The following is a 27,152-nucleotide window of genomic DNA, read 5'->3' as shown; positions in this document are numbered from 1 at the left end:
ATTTATACCCCAGTGAAAATGCAGCAAACAGTTTGACAACTCCATTGCTCTCATTATGAAGCCATGACATGACAGTACCATTAAGGAGTTGGTAAGAGTTCAGAAACAGACTGACACCCAGGATAACTCTACACACTTTCTGTTGGATTTCAGTTTGTATCCACACACCAGTTCTAGCCTGATTAGTGTTTGAGACATTCTCATATGAAGTGTAGATGAAACAAACTTGACTTATTAAAGTGTGAAAACAGTAAGAACTGGGGGAAACAGTCCCAGATCCAAACTCAGGTCCTGTATGCCCATGTACAACCTGATGTAGAACCCCTAGTTCATCCAGACCATGCAGATGGCAGTTTATACAGTATGCCCCCCTACACACACTTCCTGCCCCGGCCAGCAGGGGGGTTCTCCACCACCTACCACATCCACCCAGTCTTCCCCAGGGACAGTAGCAGTAGCTCTGCTGGGGCATCCAGGACAGGGTCTGAGTCAGGTCGTGTCTCCCCTGATCTGTCCTTCTCCCCACCCAGCCAGAGTCCCAGTCCCTCAACCCCTCCATCCTTCATCCAATTAAGACAGACCCTGAGGAGCCTAGGAACCCTCTCACCATCCCTACAGGACTTTTAGAGGGAACCTTCCATCTAGTTTCTTTATAAACTATTTTACAGTTCATATTTTCTTTGGTTGACGTTAGAAGTATAGCCTAAGAGCAGAGGGTGTATTACCAGATTTTCTGTAGTTTTCTGTAGCAAGAGAAACAGGATATATATATTGACTTCCATATTTATCCACAGGGGGACAACAGTGTCCGACTTATCAGGGAAACTTAATTGCCAGTACACTAATGCCCTGGCATTTGCAGCCCAGTAGTAATGTTTAAAGATGGGTAAATATTCAAAAGCCCACTTTCCTTGTGCTTTTGCAAGTGAGCTTTTCAAATACGATGAGCTTGATTGTCGAGTCCAATGTTTAAAAAAAAAATGAAGAGGAGTGTCGCACTCAGCGCACCATACATCATTGGTCTCACAGCAGGAAGCGCAAACAATAGCCTATGAACCTCATAGGCAAAAAAATAGGAAAAAGAGAAAACAAATCTACACTTTGAGGACAATCTCTTCTAAATATAGAGGTAACAATATATTTAATAATGTAGCCTGTGTGTAGCCTTAATACATATTCAACTTAATCAGATATTCATTATTTGACTTAACCTGTTTGCTTGTTAACTGTAACAAATATACGTTTTAATTTGGTGAAGGGAAATTCTACTTACTCATAGTGGTTTAACTCTATGTTTTAAATGCATCTGCATTTGAATCGGGGATATTTTGAGATGATTTAGCTACGCTGTTGTTTTCTTTGAGCAGGACAACTCTAATTTTAGCATGTGATGGCAGCAATGATATGTCTATTTCAATCCTTGGATGTCAGTGGCAGAATCAAAGTGAGGATTGCTGTCTTTCAAATCTAATCAAATCAAAGTGTATTTGTCAACTGCGCCGAATACAACAACCTTACAGTGAAACGCTTACTTACAGGCTCTAACCAATAGTGCAAAAAAAGGTATTAGGTGAACAATATGTAAGTAAAGAAATAAAAACAAAGTAGCGAGCTACATACAGACACCGGTTAGTCAGGCTGATTGCGGTAGTATGTACATTAATGTTGGGGGGAGGGGTTGGGGGGTGGTACAAGCAAATAGTCCGGGTAGCCATTTGACTACCTGTTCAGGAGTCTTATGGCTTGGGGTTAAAAACTGTTGAGAAGCCTTTTTGTCCAAGACTTGGCACTCCGGTACCTCGTCCAACTTCACTATGAAATCTAAGTTAACAACTTTTCCCCCACCATCTCTTGTGATATGAAAAAGGAATTATTCATTACAATGAAAGGTTAAGTTGTCTGGCATCTCTAGTGACCTGGAGGACATATGTAACATTACACTCGCTAGAGATAGGCCATTGAGCGTCACCAGATATATTTATAACGGAGCGCCTGCTCCGGAGCCCTCTTCCTGATAGCCGAACGACAACAACTTGTTCTACTTTACGGTGAAAGGCATGTTGAACAAACGTCGTTGTCTGCTCCTATAAACGACACGATTGACATGTTGAACAAACGTCGTTGTCTGCTCCTATAAACGACACGATTGACATGTTAAACAAACGTTGTTGTCTGCTCCTATAAACGACACGATTGACATGTTGTACAAACTTATTTGTATGTATGTAACGACATAATCGACAATTGTCCAACTTCATCAGATATGAATGGTTTGACTGTGTCCTTGTTAACTGGACCAATTGAAAGTTTTAATTTAACGAAGGAATAGGCTAGGCCTTCTAATAGTGATTAAACCCCAGTCTGTGTTTTAAATGCATTCCAATTTGAATCGCTTGTTGGGACATTTCGAGATGATTTGGGCATGGAATAACAGCCTATATGCAGGTACCTTCATTTACAATGTTTTTTTTTTTTGTCGTCCATATACTAAGGACAAATACCTAAATATACGTTTAGATAGAAGTACTATCTCTAGTGGTAGGGGACACATTCGATTCAACGATAGTCAGTCTATAGATCATCTTTGTGATGATTCATTGAGAAGTGTCACCAGTAGGGTTGTGCTCAATCCAGAATTGAATTGAGAATGAGAAAAAAAAGAAAAAAGAAATGAATTGGGAATGCCTCATAAATGCGAATTAAATTATTGAATTTGAATTGGATTTGAATTGCAGTAGTAAACAGGATACATAATTGCAATTTGAATTGAAGGAAATATAATTGAATTCAGTGAAATTCAATGAAATCTAATGTCTCTTCTATTCTGTGTAGTCTGTACAAATATACATCTTGTACATAAAACATGTTGTTGTGTACATGCTTATAAAATATTGTTGAAACAATGGATTTTCAGGACAAACTCTTAAAATGAACGATCAAAGAAAATAAAATCTGTATGCAAATATTCTAAGTTATTATTTTTCATTAATCACTTACATTTTGGTCAATATGGGGAAAATACTACATTTCCCAGAATGCACTTAATGCTCAAGTTGCCCGTAAAGCCTTCTAAAACAAGCCAAAGTAATCAAATGGCTAATATAATTGGCTATTCTAGTGTTAAAAGAGTATATAAACTGTGTTTCCAGAGAAAAGTTATAAATTCTTTGGTATCTGGAAGTGTGAGACTCAATGAAGCTCTCATATTATATGACTGAGTGGAATTTCTTTGAATTGCACTTAATTAAATTCTGATTTATGTCGCTCAAACTCAAATTCAAATTCTACATAATGTGGGGTGTAGCCAATTCAATTAGAATTTTAACTCATGAGTTGAATGGGACTCAATTCAAAAATTCTGAATTAAGCACAACCCTGGTCACCAGAGATGATGCATGCTTAGGGACCGATTCAGACTTAGGAAATGTATGCCTTTCCAACACGCTTTTCAGTAGTTGGTATTCAGACTTACCTTATGCAGATGCGTCGCGTAACAGTTCCCTTGCGAGCGCTGAATAAATGTAATTCAACCACTGAAAACCCACTCACTTGCTGGCCAACAGATTTTCTCGTGGAGTTTTAATTCAATAGGGTTTTCAGTAGATTTATCTTAAACCATCCCTTTAAATTTGGTGTAGCTTTAATTTGAATATTCTTGACAGACTCACTAGAATATTTGGAGAGAACGGTTCAGAATATTATGGATCAATGAGAGAAATCAACATTAACATATTTATCTCCTTTTCAGCACCAGTTTGTAGATTTAAAAATACTTTATTTATGAGCAAGAAAAATACTGGTTTGGCGATCCTTTATGCAAAAAAATATATTAGTGAATCAAAAATAGTGGTTTGATTCCACCTGAAAGTTGCCATATTCAATTGTTTAATCCATGAAATATTGGAAGGTGAGTAACTTGTAATATAGAGGTTGAACAGTAGTCCTATAAATGTACCCTAATACTCCTTACTAATCATCACCTATAATTGTACCCTAATACTCCTTACTAATCATGGAACTGGGATGATGCCCTGCTTTTTTAACACCACACTTCACCAAGAAAGTCCTGCAGGTTCTAGTTTTGTCTTATCTTGATTACTGTATAGTCGTGTGGTCGAGTGTGGCAAAGAAAGACCTCGTTAAGCTGCAGCTGGCCCAGAACAGAGCGGCACGTCTTGCTCTTCATTGTAATCAGAGGGCTGATTGTAAGGGCTGTCTGAAGAGAGAGTGGACCAAAACGCAGCGGAGTTAGTGTTCATCATTTTTAATTATTAAAGAACACTATGCAAACAAAACAAGAAAAACCGACAGCCAACAGTCCTGTCAGGTGCAAACACTAACAGAAACAATTACCCACAAAACCCAAAGGAAAAACATGCTCCTTATGTGTGACTCCCAATCAGCAACAACGAACTTCAGCTGTGCCTGATTGGGAGCCACACGCGGCCCAAAACAAAGAAATGCAAAAACATACAAAAAGGAACATAGAACGCCCACCCAATGTAACACCCTAGCTTAACCAAAAAAAAACCCTCTATGGCCAGGGCGTTACAGTACCCCCCCCCCCCCCCCCTCCAAAGGTGCGGACTCCGGCCACAAAACCTGACTCTGAAGGGGAGGGTCCGGGTGGGCCTTCTTACGGCGGCGGCTCAGGTGCGGGACGTGGTCTCTGCTCCACCTTTGGCGTCGCCCTCTTAGGTGGCGCACCTGGCCGTGCCGAAGGTCTTACACACAAGGTCCCTCAGTCGAGCAGTGATTTTCAAACACAGATTCAACCACAAAGACCAGGGAGGTTTTCCGATGCCTCACAAAGAAGGGCACCACATCAGTGGGAAAAAAAATAAACGGACATTGAATATCCCTTTGAGCATGGTGAAGTTATTAATTACACTGTATCAATACACTGAGTCACTACAAAGATACTGGCGTCCTTTCTAACTTAGTTGCCGGAGAGGAAGGAAATAGCTCAGGGATTTGACCATGAGGTCAATGGTGACTTTAAAACAGTTATAGAGTTTACTGGCTGTGATAGGAGATAACTGAGTATGGATCAATAACATTGTAGTAACTCCACAATGCTAATCTTTTTGACAGAGTGAAAAGAAGGAAGACTGTACAGAATAAAAAATATTCCAAAACATGCATCCTGTTTGCAACAAGGCACTAAAGTAACACTGCAAACAATGTGGCAAAGAAATTAAGTATTGTCTCCTGAATTCAAAGTGTTATGTTTAAAGCAAATCCAATATAACACATTACTGAGTACCATCAAGCATAGTGCTGGCTGCATTATGTTTTTTTTATTTTTTTTATTTAACTAGGCAAGTCAGTTAAGAACAAATTCTTATTTAGAATGACAGCCTACCCCGGCCAAACCCGGACGAAGCTGGGCCAATTGTGCGCTGCACTATGGGACTCCCAATCATGGCCGGATGTGGTACAGCTTGGATTCGAACCAGACTGGGAAGTTTTATAGGATCAAAAATAAACAGAATTGAGCTAAGCGAAATCTTAGAGGAAAACCTGGTTCAGTCTGCTTTCCACCAAACACTGAGAGATAAATCCACCTTTCAGCACAAATCTACACTGTAGTTGTTTACCAAGACGACAGTGAAAATTCCTGAGTGGCGAGTTACAGTTTTGACTTAAATCTGCTTGAAAATATATGGCAAGACCTGAAAATGGTTGTCTAGCAATGATCAACAACCAATTTGACAGAGCTTGAGTTTTGAAAATAATAATGGGCAAATGTTGCACAATCCAGGTGTGGAAAGCTCTTAGAGACTTACCAAGAAAGACTCACAGCTGTAATCACTGCCAAAGGGGAATCTAACATGTATTGTCTTGGGGATTGAATACTTATCTAATCAAGATATATTACTGTTTTTCATTTTTACAAATGTTAGAATTTTGACATTACAGAGTATGTGTAGATTGTTGACAAAAAAATGGCATATCCATTTTAAAACCACCTTGTAACACAACAAAATGTGTAAAAGGTCAAGTGGTGTGAATACTGTCTGAAGGTACTGTACTGTATGCTCCAGAACCTCTGCCTTGCTCTGGCCTGGACTCCCCGCTCCTTTACATCAATAGGACCCTCTGTACTGACTATACATGTATGTAGGATCAGTATGTGAATGTGATTTCCGTCTATGGAGAAGACGGATGACGGGTAATAAAAATCTTGGGGAATTCATTCCCAACCAGAGGCTTACACAGAAAACCAGACCTATTACAATGAGCACCACCATGACCGCCAGCACCACCTCTATCCGTGGGGACCATGTCCCTGTGTCCTCAGAGGGCTTTTCTTGAACAGTGATGGTGAGAGTGACAGCTTCAGGGTTTCCCCTCGTCTGTTTGTCAGGGCCGACGAAGCACCGGTAGGTCCCCCGATCAGAAAGAGTTATGTTAGTGAGGGAAAGATCACCTTTACTGTAGCCATCTTTGGACACAGATGCTCTGTCCTCAAACACGGGGTCAAAGGTAGTATGCCCTGTTTCGACCTTCAGCACAGAAGGTTGAACATCTTTTTGTCAATGGAAGTTTATTTCACTGTCAGTTATGGCATGGCAGTGAAGAGTGACATTTTCTCTGACATGGGCAGATATTTTAGTGGGGACCAAAACATCTAGTTTTACATCGTGGAAAAATATTGTTGTTGCAGACACACTCATACCACCTCACATCATTGTCCCTGTCCCTCTCCTTTCTTCTGTCTCTGATTCACTTTCACTTATGGCGAAAGATGGATGCTCCCCACCCTGATCCACTACTGGACAGGGACTGAATTGAGAATAATTCACTCTAGGCCACACATGCCTTGCTTCATTCATTCTAACTACACAAAAATATATAATTACAACAACTAGGATGATCACCACCACCACCACCACCACCACCCCCAACACCACCACCACCACCCATGTTGGCCTTCCTGTGTCGTCGTCGTGTTTTTCTTTGGGAGTGACAGTGAGAATGACAGCTCCCGGATTTCCTTTCTGGTGGTCAGGGCTGAAGAAGCACCAGTATGTCCCCTGATCAGAAAGGCGTAGGTCGGTGAGGTTGAGGGAAAGGTCTCCCTGTCGGTAACCATCCATGGACACAGATACCCTGTCCTTAAAGACAGGGTCGTAGGTTACATTCCCTGCCTTAACGGTAGACACATTCTGTCCATCTTTCATCCATTAAAACCCCTCGGTCAAGTTCAGCAACCGTCTTCTTGATGATGGCCTCTGATGGACCATCCTGATAACGCCTCAACTCCATGACACCCCCATGGCATGATCCAGAGAAGGGGAGTGTGATAGGGTCATTTAAAATGACTGTCATAAAAGTAGGAAGAGACCAGGTGGATTCTGCAACAAGTGCAAGTAAGAAAACAGTAAGAACTCCAGTTGCCTTCCAAGCCATGGTTGATATCTGTCTGGCAGTGCACAATGCCTAACAGACAGATATTTAGCACCTGTTATTGTTTTCTCTTCAACAAATTGATCTGGGGGGTGATTTCACTTTTTGAAGATTCTTATTCACAAAAACAGTGGCGGCAACAGACATTTTTCACTGTGGTAGCTAAAGGGTAATTTTGCTTGGGGCTTCTAGGCTAATCTTAAAGGCGGCTTCTGCAGCGTCTCCCTGGAAACGCCTGTGTTCACAAAGCTCAAAGTCGTCCAAAGTAAGAAGCATTCCGTTGCAGTCTCCAGTATATCCAGGATGTGTTGGCTGTCTCAAGTCCTGGATGTGAAATATACATAACAGGTGAAATATAAAGCTTTCTTGCAGTCATATGAAACAAGAGCTACATCAGATGCATGTTTTGTATTTAACTGTGGCGATCACTCCACTGAACTGACATTGATGGGTGGACACTTGCACATATCAGGCTCACTAGTTACTAATTATAGCCCATGTTGTAGTGAAGGTGCCTGTAGGAGTGTTAAGTATCCACCAGCAGATGGCGCAGGTCCAGAAAGCGGGAAAACGCCCTCTTCCTATTCCTGAATCTGGGGAATTCAGTCCCAAGTTAAGGGGACGTAATTCCCTTTTAATGCACTTTTCTCTCTATGCATATTCTGACCCTGAACTTAATGATTGGTTTGGAAGGAAGCAGTAGCTAACTGCAAGCATCTCAAAGCAATCACTATTTTCTTTCCCCTGCCTGCTATTCAGTGGAGAGGATGTGTGATCCAAATCCATGTTTAAGGATTTAAAACATCTGTCATAAAGGGGCTCAAAACATGAGAATTGTGCATCACAGATAGACAACGCTGTTAAACTGGGATTACTGGCTCAGCTAGACAATTAGATGAGCCATCCACTTTCATAACCAACAAATGGAGGAGAATAGGTACGTGCTTGCCAGTTGCCAGAATTATAACGTGCATTTAAATTGTTTGGCAATTGTGAGACAGCACTGACAAGTCGGCCGACTCCTTGAACCAGCTGTATTTTTTAGACCATGTGTGAAGGAGATTACAGGCTACAAAGGCATTTTGACGACCAACCCATTTTGAAGGGTACATCAAGCGCGATCCAAAACAAACCTTTGGATTGTATGAATGAAGTGTACAGAGAAGCTATAGCTAAGGAGGTGTCTGATACCCCTTTTGCGTCTGTACAGGCAGACGAGACCACTGACGTCTCCTGTAAATCACACATGGTAATGGTGATAGTGTAATTTTTGCAGACCTATCCTTCCTTTCCACCTTTTTCACGGGCTCACCCAAAATACTAATTGACGAACAGAGGGGTCCCCAGGCCACCGGGTACACAATGGAACTTCAAAAGCAGAACCGTCAATGCTGTGTGGCAGGACGGTTGAGGCACTGACCCAGTGGATGGAGGACATCCGCACTCAGCCTGGATGGGATGAGATCACCATCAGCGAGGCTTATGTCCTGTCCATGAAACTCAAGGATCCCACATTTCTGCAACTGCTTGAGTTATTTTCCTTGGTCATGACAGAGGTGGATGTGTTGTACAATACGAACCATTGATGCAGCAGAAATCGCCGAAGCAGTCATCAACTTCAAGGTGAACATTCAAAACATTTGCGAGCAAACTAACGCACTGGCCAAAGGACATGTTAATGCCACTGAACCAAGGCGGAAACACTTAACACTGCACCTGTTACGTTACCCAGTTTCTGTGTTGATGTGGGTTTGTATGTGTGTGTGTATTTCAGGAAATGGAATCCTGGATTTCTCAAGCAGCTGATTGGTTGGTCCCATTGATGATTTGCGCTCTGAACCCTCCCTCTCGTCAGGGGTAACAGCTGTCTTCAATTACCAACTCCTTCTGCAGCTGGATAAAAGCCAGTGTTCCTTTGTCAGGATGGGAGAGTGTCTTTGATGTCCTGTGTTGGGTGTTAGTCCATGAAAGTTTTTGTTGAAAGTGGTTTGTAGCTGCTATGCCAATAGGAATTAGTGAGTTTGATTATTGAAATTGTTCACTTTAAGTTAGTAATTATTCTGTTTTATTTGTTCCTTGGGGGAGGGGAACACACCTTGGGAGTGTTGAGCTAAGAGGCCTGTGGGAATACAGAACCTGAAGTATTTAATCTGTCTGCACATTATGTAAGACCTGGGCGGACCACCCCCTGTATTTTGGTTAGCGTGCCAGGAGGTGCTAAAAGATTAGGTAAGTAGTGGGTAGGCAGGTAGGAGAGGGGTACTCTTTAACTTTTACTTCCTTTGGTTCCGTCCTGCCCGTTTTCCCCACAATACTGTGTTAGGAATAATACATTCCCTGTAACGGTAATTTTCTCTGCCTCTGTTGTCCTTCCCCTGCGCCTACGATCACATACCTTTTTCACTCCACGGGGAGTTGAGCTGTAGCAGGGTGTTGTGTTCCCTCTGCCAAGAGGTGTGTGTTCCAGCACCTGTGAGGGAGGCATGTGACAATTGCTGCTCATGTGCAAGAAAGATTTTCTGAAGGTGACCATTTAATTGCAGAAAGCTTGATGGACAGCCCATTTGTCCCGCAGTATGTACATTCCTTAATGACCACAGAGCTCCAGTGTGCTACCACGCTATGGGTTGTGGTCAACCAGGAGAAGTAGAAAATGGAGCTGTCCACACTACCGGTATCCTGAGCTGCACACTGGCAAAACAGTCATTTAAATAAAGTGCTACGAGAACAACCTGCAGGAGGCCTGGTCTGACACGGTCTCTCTTCTCAAAATCATCACCACTCTGATAACTGTCGCGTCAAACTTTTCAACCCTTAAGGATAAAAACCTTCAAACTCAACTCCATGGCCAGAAAATGTTAACTGCGCTGGCCATGCTGTCAATCCAGCATGACATCTTCCAGAGAATGCCAGACTTTGTTGAAAGTGGTTGGGTTGGTGCCCAACCACTTTGAGAAGAGAGACCGTCTCAGACCAGGCCTCCTGCAGGTTGTTCTCGTAGCACTTAAATGCTGGTCATTTATGAACATTTGAACATCTTGGCCATGTTCTGTTATAATCTCCACCCGGCACAGCCAGAAGAGGACTGGCCACCCCTCATAGCCTGGTTCCTCTCTAGGTTTCTTCCTGGGTTCTGGCCTTTCTAGGGAGTTTTTCCTAGCCACCGTGCTTCTACACCTGCATTGCTTGCTGTTTGGGGTTTTAGGCTGGGTTTCTGTACAGCACTTTGAGATATCAGCTGATGTCAGAATGGCTTTATAAATGTGATTTGAGAAGTTTGCCCAAAAGAAGGGCCACCGTGCCAACTTCCTGTTCAAGTGAGCACAGCACAACTATGGTGAGTCCATAAATATGTCTAGTATGCTGCTGCATAAGTGATGTAATACTAAGTGTATGTTGTGTAGTAAGCAGTTAGTAGCCTATGTCTCACCCTAGCTACATCCGTCTCAGCTCGCTCATGTCTTAATGGAAATGACGGCTTGCCTCTTAACCGCTTATCGTCATATATGCCGTAGTTTGTACATCTGCGTTGTGTTGCTTTTATAGGTTCATATCATTAGCATATTAATCATTTTAGGAAATGTTAGCATGTTGTATTTAATTGTTTTTCTTTGTTATAATTATTTCTGGTGCTTTTCTCCACGAGGAGGGTGGTAAGTTACAGACCCAACAACATATCTCCTCCTCGTAACCATGGTTGCCAGTGACAGTGTCTTCCCAATCAAATATTTTTGTTCAGTAATAGAACTTGGAATTACACGCGTCTAAGGGGACCACATTAGGGACCACATTCTTAGGGTGAGACACAGGCTACTAATTGTATTGTCCTTCTTTTTTAGACCACATAGGCCTAATAAAATACTTAAACTGGAGTCTGGCTCTCTCTCCGACTTAAAGAAGAGTAAAGGCCTCAACTTGTTGACATCTATCTGAACGTCTGTCGCTGTCCATTTTGAAATTGCTGAACGAATAAGCCTCCCTCATTGCAGTTTGCTTGTTCTTGCTTATACTTAGAGCTAAGTGTTAATTACATAATTATTGTGAATGTAATGATCAGAATTGTATGGTTCAAAACTCATGTCGGCATTCATTATTGAACAAGAATGTGGTTCTTGTCCAGTTAGACAAATCCACAAGGAGTCAGTAGAAACCATATTTATTTAAGCAAGTCAGCCATAAGCTCCACTCTCTGGACCGCTTTATGTAGAGCAGACCCTAAAAGTTTGTGGGCACCGTTTGTCACCGTTATAGTGCATTTAATGTATTGGTTAGAGTTGTGTATTGGTTAGCATGCATCTAAAAAATGTTTTGATTATTTGCGCCACCAAGATTGACATGCTAAAATCGCCACTGTACAGGACCCTTGGGTATTGAGGAAAGGGGATATTTTTTTAAGGCAATCACTGTGGATCCAAGGAAAAGAACATCCCCTCAGGAACAATAGAGCACCTGCAGCACCGTCGTGTCTCACCCCGCTACCAGCCACCTAGCATGCGGTGAATTGCCTCGTGCCGCTCGCTTGTGGGCGTGCTGGCAGCATATGGCAGCATGTAGCAGCTGTTCGGTCGTGCATCAAGAATTCAGCATAGCAAGTTTGTATGAAGGTATTGTTATTCAATGGGTTAATAGTTTAACCCACTCTCCATTATATTAATTTATTCACAGGTAAATAGTAGGCTAATATGCTCTGGTGACAAGTAATCTTTGCTGCCCTGTTTCCAATCGTCCACATGGCTGGGATAACCTTTTAAGTAAATGTAAAAAATAAACTATTAGCTACAGTGCAGGCTAACTCAAATAAGCGGCTAACATAGCTAGCTATCTAGTCATCTGTACATACTGTATAGCCAGCTAAGGGAAGCACAGCCGAGAGCTACACAGTGACACGAGCCTACCAGACGAGCTAAACTACTTCTATGCTCGCTTCGAGGGGAAATGACACTGAAACATGCATGAGCGCACCAGCTGTTCCGGAAGACTGGCTACGGAGAGCGTTATCACATTGTAAGACCTTTAAACAGGTCAACATTCACAGAGCCAGATGGATTACCAGGCCGTGTACTGCGAGCATGCGCTGACCAAATGGCAAGTGTCTTCACTGACATTTTCAACCTCTCCCTGTCCGAGTATGTAATACCAACATGTTCTAAGCAGACCATAGTGCCTGTGCCCAAGAACACTAAGGTAACCTGCCTAAATGACTACCGACCCGTAGCACTCACGTCTGTAGCCATGAAATGCTTTGAAAGGCTGGTCATGACTCACATCAACAACATTATCCCAGAAACCCTAGACACACTCCAATTTGCATACTGCACCAACAGATCCACAGATGATGCAATCTCTATTGCACTCCACAATGCCCTTTTCCACCTGGACAAAAGGAACACCTATGTGAGAATACCATTCATTGATTACAGGTCAGCATTCAAAACCATAGTGCCCTTAAAGCTCATCAATAAGCTAAGGACCCTGGAAATAAACATTGCCCTCTGCAACTGGGTCCTGGACTTCCTGATGTGCTGCCCCCAGGTGGTAAGGGTAGGTAACAACACATCCACTACGCTGATCCTCAACTCAGGGGTGTGTGCTCAGTCCTCTCCTGTACTCCCTGTTCACCCACGACTGCATGGCCAGGCACGACTCCAATACCATTAAGTTTTCTGATGACACAACAGTGGTAGGCCTGATCACCAACAACGAGACAGCCTATAGGGAGGAGGTCAGAGACCTGTCAGTGTGGTGCCAGGACAACAACTTCTCCCTCAACGTGATCAAGACAAAGGAGATTGTGGACTACAGGAAAAAGAGGACTGAGCACGCCACCATTCTCATCGACGGGGCTGCAGCGGCGCAGGTTGAGAGCTTGGTGTTCACATCACCAACAAACGAACATGGTGCAATCACACCAAGACAGTGGTGAAGAGGGCATGACAAAACCTATTCCCCCCCCCCCCCCCTCCCCAGGGGACTGAAAAGATTTGGCATGGGTCCTCAGATCCTCAAAAGGTTCTACAACTGCACCATCGAGAGCATCCTGACTAGTTGCATCGCTGCCTGGTATGGCAACTGCTCGGCCTCCGACCGCAAGGAACTACAGAGGGTAGGTCAGTTTTGCGTTTCACCTCCTGATGATTATGACTGACTGATTTAAGCCTTGTTTTTTTGATTATCTGGTAAACATTGTTGAATTGTAACACATACAGTAACCAGTCAAAAGTTTGGACACACCTACTAATTCCAGGGTTTTTCTATATTTTTACCATTTTCTACGTTGTAGAATAATAGTAAAGACATCAAATCTATGAAATAACATGTATGGAATCATGTAGTAACCATAAAAGGGTTAAACAAGTCAAAATATGTTATATTTGAGATTCTTCAAAGTAGCCACCCTTTGCCTTAACAGCTTTGCACACTCTGGGCGTGTTAGAATCAGGAATTCCCCAGGGCAGCTGTCTAGGACCCTTATAAAAAAGCTTTACTAACGATATGCAACTGGCTTTGAGTAAAGACAGTGTCTATGTATGCGGATGACTCAACACTATACACATCTGCTACCACAGCGACTGAAATTACTTAACAAAGAGCTGCAGTTCATTTCAGATTGGTTGACAAGGAATAAGTTAGTCCTAAATATTTCCATAAACTAAAAGCATTGTTTTTAGGACAAATCATTCACTAAACCCTAAACCTCAACTAAATCTTGTAATAAATAATGTGGTAATTGAGCAAGTTGGGGTGACTAAACTGCTTGGAGTAACCCTGGAATGAAAACTGTCATGGTCAAAACATGTTGATACAACAGTAGCTAAAATGGGGGAGAAGTCTGTCTAATAAAGGTCTGCCTTCTTAGCAACACTATCAACAAGGCAGGTCCTACACCTACAGGCTCTAGTTTTGTCGCACCTGGACTATTGTTCAGTCGTGTGGTCAGGTGCCACACAGAGGGACTTCATAAAATTACAATTGGCTCAGAACAGGGCAGCAGCAACAGTGATATGCATGTCAATCTCTCATGGCTCTAAGTGGAGGAGAGATTGACTTCATCACTACTTGTTTTATAAGAAGTGTTGACAAGCTGAATGCGCCAAGCTGTCTGTCTAAACTACTAGCACACAGCTCAGACACCCATGCATACCCCACAAGACATGTCACCAGAAGTCTCTCCCCAATCCCCAAGTCCAGAACAGAATACGGGAGGCACACAGCACTACATAGAGCCATGACTACATGGAACTCTATTCCACATCAGGTAACTGATGCAAGCTGTAGAATCAGATTTTTTTTAAAATACTTATGGAACAGCGTGGACTGTGAAGAGGCACGCAGGTGCTAACACACACACTCTACACACACGTAGAGTGTGGTATTGTTGTATGGTGGTATTGTGCAATTTGTGTTGAGGATGTGTAGCAATGTTATATGGTGTACTGTTTTATGTATAATGTAAGTGTCTTGATGTGTTTGGACTCCAGGAATAGTAGTTGCTGCCTTGGCACCAGCTAATGGGGATCCCTAATAAAATACAACCAACTTGACAGAGCTTGAAACATTTTTTAAAGAACAATGTACAAATATTGTACAATCCAGGTGTGCAAATCTCTTAGACTTACCCAGAACGACTCACAGCTGTAATCACTGACAAAGGTGATTATAACATTTATTAACTCAGGGGCGTGAATACTGATGTAAATTTGTTATTTCTGTATTTCATTTTCATTAGATTTGCAAAACATTTCTAAAAACATGTTTTCACTTTCATTATGGGGTATTATGTGTAGATGGGTGAGAAAACAAATATATTTAATCAATTTTGAATTCAGGCTGTAACACAAAAAAATGTGAAATAAGTTAAGGGGTATGAATACTAATAAGGCACTGTAATACGTGTTATGAAGCAGAAAATATTAATGATGGATATGTTACTTACTAGACCACTTGTTCCTAAAAACATTTAAAAAGTCAAAACAAATAGCGTATGTAAACAAATTGGAAATAGGTGTAGGCTACAATGGAATATGTAGCACTTGCAACAACGACATATATTGCAGTACAGGGATATGTAAAAATTTTTTTTTACCGTTACACGGAAGGCCCGTGTCGGGACTAGAGTCCAATCCCTTCCAAGTGCTATTAGGGGAAGGGCAAGGCAGCAAACTCACAGAATTGACGGGTTTTCCGGGGGCTGGAACATAAAATCCAGGCGACTCGTATAATTCACGAGGTAAGTCCGTGCATATACTTTCTGTACACTGGTAATTTTCAACTTTCTATCAAATTATTTTTCAGATTAAGTTGTATTGAGGAAAGGAAGGCTATTGTAAGAATTTTCAGTGTTTGCAAGTCTAGCCCTAAGTTTTCACTAACTTCATAAGGGACAAGTCATTGTAACATTGTGTGTAGACTTTCTGAAGGCACTGTACATACATACAGGAGAGTTATAGTTCCCGCTGAAGCAACAAAGCCCCTACACCACGACAAAGCAAGGTGGAGTCCACGAGGGGAAAAAAAAAAAATTAAAATGAAGAACAGCACCCGGCGAAGCTGTGGTGGAGTCGAGGTTTCCAATGTCAAAGAAGATATTGTTCATTAGATGGTTGGAGAATGTGCCTGTTCTTTGCAGATGGTTAGAACACTGGAGAATGTGCAGACCCAGTTGAATTCAGAGATTCTTCTGGCATTTACTTAAAGCTTGTCTGGAGCTTAAACAATAAATAGACAATAGATCAAACAGGAAAAATGTGGAATAATGTATGGAAAAGTGGAGGCTCCTCAGAGGGTGAAGGGGAGGACCATCAGTGGATTTCATAAAATTAAAAATAGTGAAACATTTAAAAAAGTTATCCTTTTTAGATAAAACTATAGTAAATATATTCACATCACCAAATAATTGATTAAACACACTGTTTTGCAATGTCTACAGTAGCCTCAACAGCACTCTGTAGGGTAGCACCATGGTGTAGCCAGAGGAAAGCTATAGTATACTTAACAAAAATATAAACGTAACATGAAAAGTGTTGGTCCCATGCTTCATGAGCTGAAATAAAATATCCCAGAAATGTTCCATACTGACAAAAGCTTATTTCTCTCAAATGTTGTGCATAAATGTGTTTACAATTTGTAGCTACCACAAAACCTTTCTTTGTATTGGTGGTTACATTTCATACAGCAATCATAAAAAAATAAAATAATGTGATAACAGTTTGTTGACATCAAACGCCTGTATTCAATTGAGACATATGTCATGAATATACATAGCCATCTCGAGACAACAGCAATATAAAGTGTTTTTTCTCAGTTGCCAGGATGTGTCCTATTTGCTTCAGTACACTCATAAAATCTTAAGCATTACAAAACTTCTATTTGGTCAAATAAACCTCACGTAACAAATAAGCCATACATTTTTTTTGTTGGCCAAATTTGACACTCTCATTGACCTCCATACAAAAACTCATTGTTTGGTCGGCAAAACAACGAAAAAACGCCACCTGCTGGATGGAGACAGATTTTCCGCCTCTCAATTTTCAATTCAATTTCAATTTAAGGGCTTTATTGGCATGGGAAACAAATGTTTACAAGCAGGTGAAGTACATAATGAACAAAAGTGAAATAAACAATAAAAAATGTACAGTAAACATTACCCAAAGCCGACTCCTCCTTTGGCAGCCTTTCCTTTCAGTTCTCTGCTGCCAATGACTGGAACTAATTGCAAAAATCACTGAAGCTGGAGACTTATATCTCCCTCACTAACTTTAAGCATCAGTTGTCAGAGCAGCTTACCAATCACTACACCTGTTCACAGCCCATCTGTAAATAGCCCACCCAACTACCTCATCCGCATATTGTTATTTATTTTTGCTATTTTGCACCCAAGTATCTCTACTTGCACATCATCTTCTGCACATCTATCACTCCAGTGTTAATGCTAAATTGTAATTATTTCGCCACTATGGCCTATTTATTGCCTTACCTCCCTAATCTTACTACATTTGCACACACTGTATATAGACTTTTCTACTGTATTATTGACTGTATGTTTGTTCATTCCATGTGTAACTATGTGTTGTTGTTTGTGTCGCACTGCTTTGCTTTATCTTGGCCAGGTCGCAGTTGTAAATGAGAACTTGTTCTCAACTGGCCTACCTGGTTCAATAAAGGTGAAATAAAAACAATTTAAACTCACAAAAGTTCCAAAAGCATTAAAGACATTTCAAATGTCATTATGAATATATACAGTGTTGTAATGATGTGCAAATAGTTAAAGTACAAAAGGGAAAATAAATAAACATAAATATAGGTTGTATTTACAATGGTGTTTGTTCTTCACTGGTTGCCCTTTTCTTGTGGCAACAGGTCACTCATCTTGCTGCTGTGATGGCACACTGTGGTATTTCACCGAATACATTTGGGAGTTTATCAAAATTGGATTTGTTTTCGAATTCTTTGTGGGTCTGTGTAATCTGAGGGAAATATGTGTCTCTAATATGGTCATACATTGGGCAGGAGGTTAGGAAGTGCAGCTCAGTATCCACCTCATTTTGTGGGCAGTGTGCACATAGCCTGTCTTCTCTTGAGATCCAGGTCTGCCTTTGGCAGCCTTTCTCAATAGCAAGGCTATGCTCACTGAGTCTGTACATAGTCAAAGATTTCCTTAATTTTGGGTCAGTCACAGTGGTCAGCTATTCTGCCACTGTGTACTCTCTGTTTAGGGCCAAATAGCATTCTAGTTTCTCAGTTTTTTTGTCAATTCTTTCCAATGTGTCAAGTAATTATCTTTTTGTTTTGTCATGTTTTGGTTGGGTCTAATTGTGTTTCTGTCCTGGGGCTCTGTGGGGTGTGTTTGTGTTTGTGTTTTTGAGTCCAGGACCAGCTTGCTTGGGGACTCTTCTCCAGGTTCATCTCTCTGTGGGTGATGGCTTTGTTATGGAAGGTGGTTGTAGTGTCTCGTAATGTCTCTTTTCTGGATTTTGATATCGGCCTAATTCTGCTCTGCATGCATTATTTGATGTTTTACGTTGTACACTGAGGATATTTTTTCAAAATTCTGCCAGTTGGCTTTTCATAGCCGATCATTCAGAGTTAGAGACAGCAGGTGCCTCTGTACTAAACATTTTACTATTATCCAAACTGCTCCATCGAGAAGATTGAAATACTGCCCCTTTTTGTCCTCATACTAGCTAACAGTAAACACAGCAGCAATTATGGAATGGCACAAAGCAGCTGATTGACTGACACTGCTATTTCAAAATGGCTGCGGAGGCTATTGCTAGCTAGCATAAGAATGGAAAGGGCAGTTTTCCAGGAAAACGAGCAGTATTTCCAGTATTTCTCGATGAAACAGTGTGGATAAAGGTCTAATTTGGAGTAACGTCTCCCATCCCTGCATTATGGTACATTTTCCGACCCATATCTCGCGCCGGCTCCATGGTGACTTAATGTAACCACGATTGTGTTCCGACCCCAGTGCAGCACAGTGTAAACAAGTGTAACGGAAGGGTCGGTATCTTTAGGCGACCATTACCTTAGCTAACCAACTGAACTTGGTGCTTGTTTCACACAGATTGTGGATGTTTGAGGAGTTGTAGTTATTCTTTTAGTTTAAAGATTCAATCAAATAGCTAGCTACCATTTTGCTCCAAAGCCAGTACCCCATTCTGAGCTCTACCTGCAGTTATAGAACAGTTCAATAACTCACTTTTGTTTATTATCTACTCCACTTGCTTTGGCAATGTGAACATATGTTTCCCATGACAATAAAGCCCCTTGAATTGAAATTGAATTGAATTGAACTCTGTAGAACAGTTCCAGAACTCTGTGTTAGCTAAGTAGATAGAATGCTTTGGAACAGTCTATCAGTGTCTGTGTCCGTCTATCTCTCTCAGTGTTGTGAAGCCCCATGTTGCGACCATTGAGGAGATGGCCAAGTTCAACACAGACGCCTACCTGGAGCACCTCCACAAAATCAGCCAGGACGGAGACAATGATGTCCCCCAGTCCGGAGACTTTGGCCTGGGTAAAAAGAGAGGGAAGGACGGGGTCCCTGGAGCTTAGTTTGACAGACATCAATAAATGAGAGGGAGAGAGAAAGATGGGAGAGAGTACCATTGTCATTTCATGTAATGTTGTTTTGCTGGCAGTAGAGGGTGCTCTAACACCCGATAAACATGACCCACATCCCATTGCCTCTACTGGGCAAAAGGTTGATTGACAACACACTAAATATCTACATTAAAATCCCTCCAGTTATATATTTGAAGATATAAATAACAGATTGATGCTGACGGCCCTCATAGGCTACTGATGTTATCTAGGTCTGTGGGTGGGAGCTTGTAGGAAGGATACCACCCCAGTCTGGTATCACTGGATGGGGAATACTCATCTTCTGCCAACCTTTCTTAGAAAAACTGCTCAATCTCACCATATGTGTTTTCTCTGTCTTCCCCATCTCTCCATGTCCCACTCCAACACCCTTCCTTTTCATTGTCTCTCCTTCTCTTCCGCCTCTCTCTTCCTCCCTTTGTTTCTCCTCCACACCTCTGTCTGGTCCTTCCTCCCATCCTTCCTCTTTCTCTCGGTCTTTGTCACTCTCACTTCTCCTCCCTCTCACCCATTCGCTCTCTCTCTCTCTCTCTCTCTCTCTCTCTCTCTCTCTCTCTCTACCACTGTCTCTCTCTCCCGCCCTACCTCTCTCTCTACCTCTCTATCTACCACTCTCTCTACTTCTCTCTCTTTATATCTCTCTCTCCCCCTTCTCCTTTTCCATCTCTTCCTCTGTCCTTTACCTTATCTCTTCCCCCCCCCCCCATTCCTCTATTCCCCTGTTCCCAGGTTATGACTGTCCGGTGGTGGAGGGTTTCTATGACTATGCTGCAGCGGTGGATGGTGCCACCCTGACAGCCACCCAGTGCCTGCTGGATAAGAGGGGTGAGGTGACCATCAACTGGTCAGGAGGCTGGCACCACGCCAAGAAAGAGGACAGGGGAAGGACCAGGGGAAATGCTGATGAGTGATTTATATGAGAAAAACAGTTAAATGTTGTTGAATAAATCATGTTAGTTGGAGGTCCTATAATTGTTGGTACTTTATGTCCTCACACTCTCTCACTTCACTTCCTGTCCTTGTCTTTCTCACTGTCTCTTACCCTGTTGTCTCAGCATCTGTCTGGGCATGTTTCTCTCTCTCTGTCTGTGCCTGTTAAACCTCTCTCTTTCTCTTTCTCTTTCTCTTTCTCTCTCTCTCTCTCTCTCTCTCTCTCTCTCTCTCTCTCCCTCTCTCTACTGTAAGTGGATACAAAAGGTTCATATATGTTGATTGTCATTTTTTTGTCTGTCAATAAGATATGTTATTGTGTATTTTTAGAGAATAATGTCATGTTTCTCTCAAGTGTGGAAGTTTTACCTCTAAAGAGATGACTGCTACATGATGACCGTGACACATACACAATCACACTGTGATACCTAATAGACTTGAAAAACCCTCCCACAGTCCCATATTAACCCTACCACCCTGTTGTAGGTACTGGAGACCTGTGTGACACAGGGCTGGGTAAAGGTACACCGTCAGCGTCCCTCTGGATGACACAGGGCTGGGTAAAGGTACACCGTCAGCGTCCCTCTGGATGACACAGGGCTGGGTAAAGGTACACCGTCCACGTCCCTCTGGATGACACAGGGCTGGGTAAAGGTACACCGTCAGCGTCCCTCTGGATGACACAGGGCTGGGTAAAGGTACACCGTCAGCGTCCCTCTGGATGACACAGGGCTGGGTAAAGGTACACCGTCCACGTCCCTCTGGATGACACAGGGCTGGGTAAAGGTACGCCGTCCCTCTGGATGACACAGGGCTGGGTAAAGGTACACCGTCAGCGTCCCTCTGGATGACACAGGGCTGGGTAAAGGTACACCGTCAGCGTCCCTCTGGATGACACAGGGCTGGGTAAAGGTACACCGTCCACGTCCCTCTGGATGACACAGGGCTGGGTAAAGGTACGCCGTCCCTCTGGATGACACAGGGCTGGGTAAAGGTACACCGTCAGCGTCCCTCTGGATGACACAGGGCTGGGTAAAGGTACACCGTCCACGTCCCTCTGGATGACACAGGGCTGGGTAAAGGTAGGCCGTCCACGTCCCTCTGGATGACACAGGGCTGGGTAAAGGTACACCGTCAGCGTCCCTCTGGATGACACAGGGCTGGGTAAAGGTAGGCCGTCCACGTCCCTCTGGATGACACAGGGCTGGGTAAAGGTACGCCGTCAGCGTCCCTCTGGATGACACAGGGCTGGGTAAAGGTAGGCCGTCCACGTCCCTCTGGATGACACAGGGCTGGGTAAAGGTACACCGTCCACGTCCCTCTGGATGATACAGGGCTGGGTAAAGGTAGGCCGTCCACGTCCCTCTGGATGACACAGGGCTGGGTAAAGGTACACCGTCCACGTCCCTCTGGATGATACAGGGCTGGGTAAAGGTAGGCCGTCCACGTCCCTCTGGATGACACAGGGCTGGGTAAAGGTACACCGTCCACGTCCCTCTGGATGACACAGGGCTGGGTAAAGGTACGCCGTCCCTCTGTGTGACACAGGGCTGGGTAAAGCTACACCGTCAGCGTCCCTCTGGATGACACAGGGCTGGTTAAAGGTACGCCGTCCACGTCCCTCTGGATGACACAGGGCTGGGTAAAGGTAGGCCGTCCACGTCCCTCTGTGTGACACAGGGCTGGGTAAAGCTACACCGTCAGCGTCCCTCTGGATGACACAGGGCTGGTTAAAGGTACGCCGTCCACGTCCCTCTGGATGACACAGGGCTGGGTAAAGGTACACCGTCCCTCTGGATGACACAGGGCTGGGTAAAGGTAGGCCGTCCACGTCCCTCTGGATGACACAGGGCTGGGTAAAGGTACACCGTCCCTCTGGATGACACAGGGCTGGGTAAAGGTACACCGTCCCTCTGGATGACACAGGGCTGGGTAAAGGAACACCGTCCACGTCCCTCTGGATGACACAGGGCTGGGTAAAGGTAGGCCGTCCACGTCCCTCTGGATGACACAGGGCTGGGTAAAGGTAGGCCGTCCACGTCCCTCTGGATGACACAGGGCTGGGTAAAGGTACACGGCATCAAAGATGACGGACATTTCCAGGTCTTCGCAAAGTACAGGACAGGGCCTTTTTGAGACAAAACCATTTCCGTAACGCTTCACATTGTCAGTAACATTTATAAACAAGCTTGGGTTGCATGTTCATTGTTTTGTTGAGGTTTTGCAACTGCAGAGAAAATACAAATGTTTTTGTTTAGTAAAATTATAACATTTTCCATTCTATGGTTTATATGTTGGCGTACATATTGCATTGGATGAAGTTGTCAGTCTGCAATGATTGTAATTGTTATAGTCAGATTAATTTACAGCATATAATATGTTAGATTAACTACTAAAGGTGTGATTGTTGTTGTCATCATCAGTGTGATGAAGGAGGTGCAGGCGTTGTTTAACCCGGAAACAGTTGGGAGTTGACCCCATGTGTTCCTTCAGCATGACCCCTGTAAGGGTGGCACAGTGTTTACGACACGTACTACTGGCACCTACCCACACTACCACTGGGAGGAGGTACGTCTGACACACACACACACACACACACACACACACACACACACACACACACACACACACACACACACACACACACACACACACACACACACACACACACACACACACAATTCTTCGATTTTTCCTCCCTTACTCTCTCCCTCATCTCTTTTTGTTGCTCTCCTTCTCCTGGTCTCTCTCTACTGCTTTTCTCCCCTTCATTCTCTCTCTCCCTCCCCTCCTCACCTCTCTGTCTCTCTTGCTCTCTTTCTCTCTCCCTCCCCCCTCTCTTGCTCTCTTTCGTTCGCTCTCTCCCTCCTCGCTCTATCCCTCCTCCCTCTCTCGCTCTCTCTCCCCTCTCTCTCGCTCTCTTTTTCTCTCTCTCCCTCCCCCCACTCTCTGTTTCTCCCCCCCTCTCTCGCTCTCTTTCTCTCTCTCTCCCTCCCCCCTCTCTCTACCCCTCCCGCCCCTTCTCTCTAGGAGGGTATAACCTAGTCAACACGACTCGTTGTTGGACCTACCTGACTGTGTCCATCCTGGGACGAACACTAGCCTCTGAGATACCTGACCACGAGGTAGGACTACATAGCACAGCCCCTAACACACACACACCTTGTGGTCCGTCTTCGCTGAGTCATTCCCTCTAATCAAAGATGGCCGCCGGCCCTCAATAAAGGGGTTTGTTTCCAGGTGAATCAGGAGGGAGGAAGGGAAGGAGGGGGAACAATACCACTCTGTCCCCTTTAGACCTGACAGAGAGGGTCTCTGTGCTTCTTTCTCTCTTCTCCTTGCTCTCCCTCTCTCTCTCTCTCTCCTTATCTTTTTTGTCTTCTTAGAGGAACCTTGTGTATTTTATTCTGGGGGGGAAGGGGCAGTTTCATATAATTAGAAAGGGAGAGGGAGAGAGGGAGGGAAGGAGGGAGGGGGATAAGGAGAGAGAGGGAGAGGGAGAGGGGGAGGGAAGGAGGGAGGGAGGGGGACAAGGAGAGAGAGGGAGGGAGGGAGGGAAGGAGAGAGAGGGAGAGGGAGAGAGGGAGGGAAGGAGAGAGAGGGAGAGGGAGAGAGGGAGGGAAGGAGGGAGGGGGACAAGGAGAGAGAGGGAGAGTGATAGGGAGAGGGAGAGAGGGAGGGAAGGAGGGAGGGAGGGGGACAAGGAGGGAGGGAGGGAGGGAGGGAGGGAGGGAGGGAGGGAGGGAGAGGGGGGGAGAGGGAGAGGGGGAAGGAGGGAGGGGGACAAGGAGAGAGAGGGAGAGGGAGGAGGGAGGGAGGGAGGGGGACAAGGAGAGAGAGGGAGAGGGAGAGAGGGAGGGAAGGAAGGAGGGAGGGAGGGGGACAAGGAGAGAGAGGGAGAGGGGGAGGGAGAGAGGGAGGGAAAGAGGGAGGGAGGGGGACAAGGAGAGAGGGAGAGGGAGAGGGATAGAGGTAGAGAGAGATTTTCCATGTACAGTGAGGGGTAGGTATCTATCTCTTCTGAGACAGAGGGTCTTTCTGTAGTGTGTTGGCCATGATAAAGACTCCTCTCTGAGACAGAGGGTCTTTCTGTAATGTGTTGGCCATGATAAAGACTCCTCTCTGAGACAGAGGGTCTTTCTGTAGTGTGTTGGCCATGATAAAGACTCCTCTCTGAGACAGAGGGTCTTTCTGTAGTGTGTTGGCCATGATAAAGACTCCTCTCTGAGACAGAGGGTCTTTCTGTAATGTGTTGGCCATGATAAAGACTCCTCTCTGAGACAGAGGGTCTTTCTGTAATGTGTTGGCCATGATAAAGACTCCTCTCTGACACAGAGGGTCTTTCTGTAGTGTGTTGGCCATGATAAAGACTCCTCTCTGAGACAGAGGGTCTTTCTGTAATGTGTTGGCCATGATAAAGACTCCTCTCTGAGACAGAGGGTCTTTCTGTAGTGTGTTGGCCATGATAAAGACTCCTCTCTGAGACAGAGGGTCTTTCTGTAATGTGTTGGCCATGATAAAGACTCCTCTCTGAGACAGAGGGTCTTTCTGTAGTGTGTTGGCCATGATAAAGACTCCTCTCTGAGACAGAGGGTCTTTCTGTAGTGTGTTGGCCATGATAAAGACTCCTCTCTGAGACAGAGGGTCTTTCTGTAATGTGTTGGCCATGATAAAGACTCCTCTCTGAGACAGAGGGTCTTTCTGTAGTGTGTTGGCCATGATAAAGACTCCTCTCTGAGACAGAGGGTCTTTCTGTAATGTGTTGGCCATGATAAAGACTCCTCTCTGAGACAGAGGGTCTTTCTGTAGTGTGTTGGCCATGATAAAGACTCCTCTCTGAGACAGAGGGTCTTTCTGTAATGTGTTGGCCATGATAAAGACTCCTCTCTGAGACAGAGGGTCTTTCTGTAATGTGTTGGCCATGATAAAGACTCCTCTCTGAGACAGAGGGTCTTTCTGTAATGTGTTGGCCATGATAAAGACTCCTCTCTGAGACAGAGGGTCTTTCTGTAATGTGTTGGCCATGATAAAGACTCCTCTCTGAGACAGAGGGTCTTTCTGTAGTGTGTTGGCCATGATAAAGACTCCTCTCTGAGACAGAGGGTCTTTCTGTAGTGTGTTGGCCATGATAAAGACTCCTCTCTGAGACAGAGGGTCTTTCTGTAGTGTGTTGGCCATGATAAAGACTCCTCTCTGAGACAGAGGGTCTTTCTGTAGTGTGTTGGCCATGATAAAGACTCCTCTCTGAGACAGAGGGTCTTTCTGTAGTGTGTTGGCCATGATAAAGACTCCTCTCTGAGACAGAGGGTCTTTCTGTAGTGTGTTGGCCATGATAAAGACTCCTCTCTGAGACAGAGGGTCTTTCTGTAGTGTGTTGGCCATGATAAAGACTCCTCTCTGAGACAGAGGGTCTTTCTGTAGTGTGTTGGCCATGATAAAGACTCCTCTCTGAGACAGAGGGTCTTTCTGTAATGTGTTGGCCATGATAAAGACTCCTCTCTGAGACAGAGGGTCTTTCTGTAGTGTGTTGGCCATGATAAAGACTCCTCTCTGAGACAGAGGGTCTTTCTGTAATGTGTTGGCCATGATAAAGACTCCTCTCTGAGACAGAGGGTCTTTCTATAATGTGTTGGCCATGATAAAGACTCCTCTCTGAGACAGAGGGTCTTTCTGTAGTGTGTTGGCCATGATAAAGACTCCTCTCTGAGACAGAGGGTCTTTCTGTAATGTGTTGGCCATGATAAAGACTCCTCTCTGAGACAGAGGGTCTTTCTGTAATGTGTTGGCCATGATAAAGACTCCTCTCTGAGACAGAGGGTCTTTCTGTAATGTGTTGGCCATGATAAAGACTCCTCTCTGAGACAGAGGGTCTTTCTGTAGTGTGTTGGCCATGATAAAGACTCCTCTCTGAGACAGAGGGTCTTTCTGTAATGTGTTGGCCATGATAAAGACTCCTCTCTGAGACAGAGGGTCTTTCTGTAATGTGTTGGCCATGATAAAGACTCCTCTCTGAGACAGAGGGTCTTTCTGTAGTGTGTTGGCCATGATAAAGACTCCTCTCTGAGACAGAGGGTCTTTCTGTAGTGTGTTGGCCATGATAAAGACTCCTCTCTGAGACAGAGGGTCTTTCTGTAGTGTGTTGGCCATGATAAAGACTCCTCTCTGAGACAGAGGGTCTTTCTGTAATGTGTTGGCCATGATAAAGACTCCTCTCTGAGACAGAGGGTCTTTCTGTAATGTGTTGGCCATGATAAAGACTCCTCTCTGAGACAGAGAGTCTTTCTGTAATGTGTTGGCCATGATAAAGACTCCTCTCTGAGACAGAGGGTCTTTCTGTAATGTGTTGGCCATGATAAAGACTCCTCTTGTTTCCTCTCTGCCAGGTCAGGCTGTAATCTCATACGACCTTTAACGTCATTAAGAAGGCCCCACCTCAAACAAGACTAACCAGCTGCTATAACACACACACACAAACACACACACACACACACACACACACACACACACACACACACACACACACACACACACACACACACACACACACACACACCCTCAAACACAACCAAAAGTCTCCACTTTTTTGTCCCTATTGCTCTGGGAATCACACACACACACACACACACACACACACACACACACACTCCACTCAGCCAGCTACCTCCTGCCACTGTTACTGTGTCTCCACACTATATAACTCTGGGCTG

General features: G+C 44.1%; 1 pseudogene; it reads left to right on the top strand.

The window, feature by feature from the left end:
- Positions 1-363: 363 nt before the first annotated feature.
- On the top strand, positions 364-23,669 carry LOC106578052 (histone deacetylase 8-like; annotated as a pseudogene).
- Positions 23,670-27,152: the final 3,483 nt, after the last annotated feature.

Source organism: Salmo salar, chromosome 18 (genome assembly GCF_965601325.2).
Source record: "Salmo salar chromosome 18, fSalSal1, whole genome shotgun sequence".
In the NCBI taxonomy this organism is placed as follows: Eukaryota; Metazoa; Chordata; class Actinopteri; order Salmoniformes; family Salmonidae; genus Salmo; species Salmo salar.
Note: the sequence above shows the minus strand (reverse complement) of the source record. Positions and strands in the feature narration are given on the sequence as shown.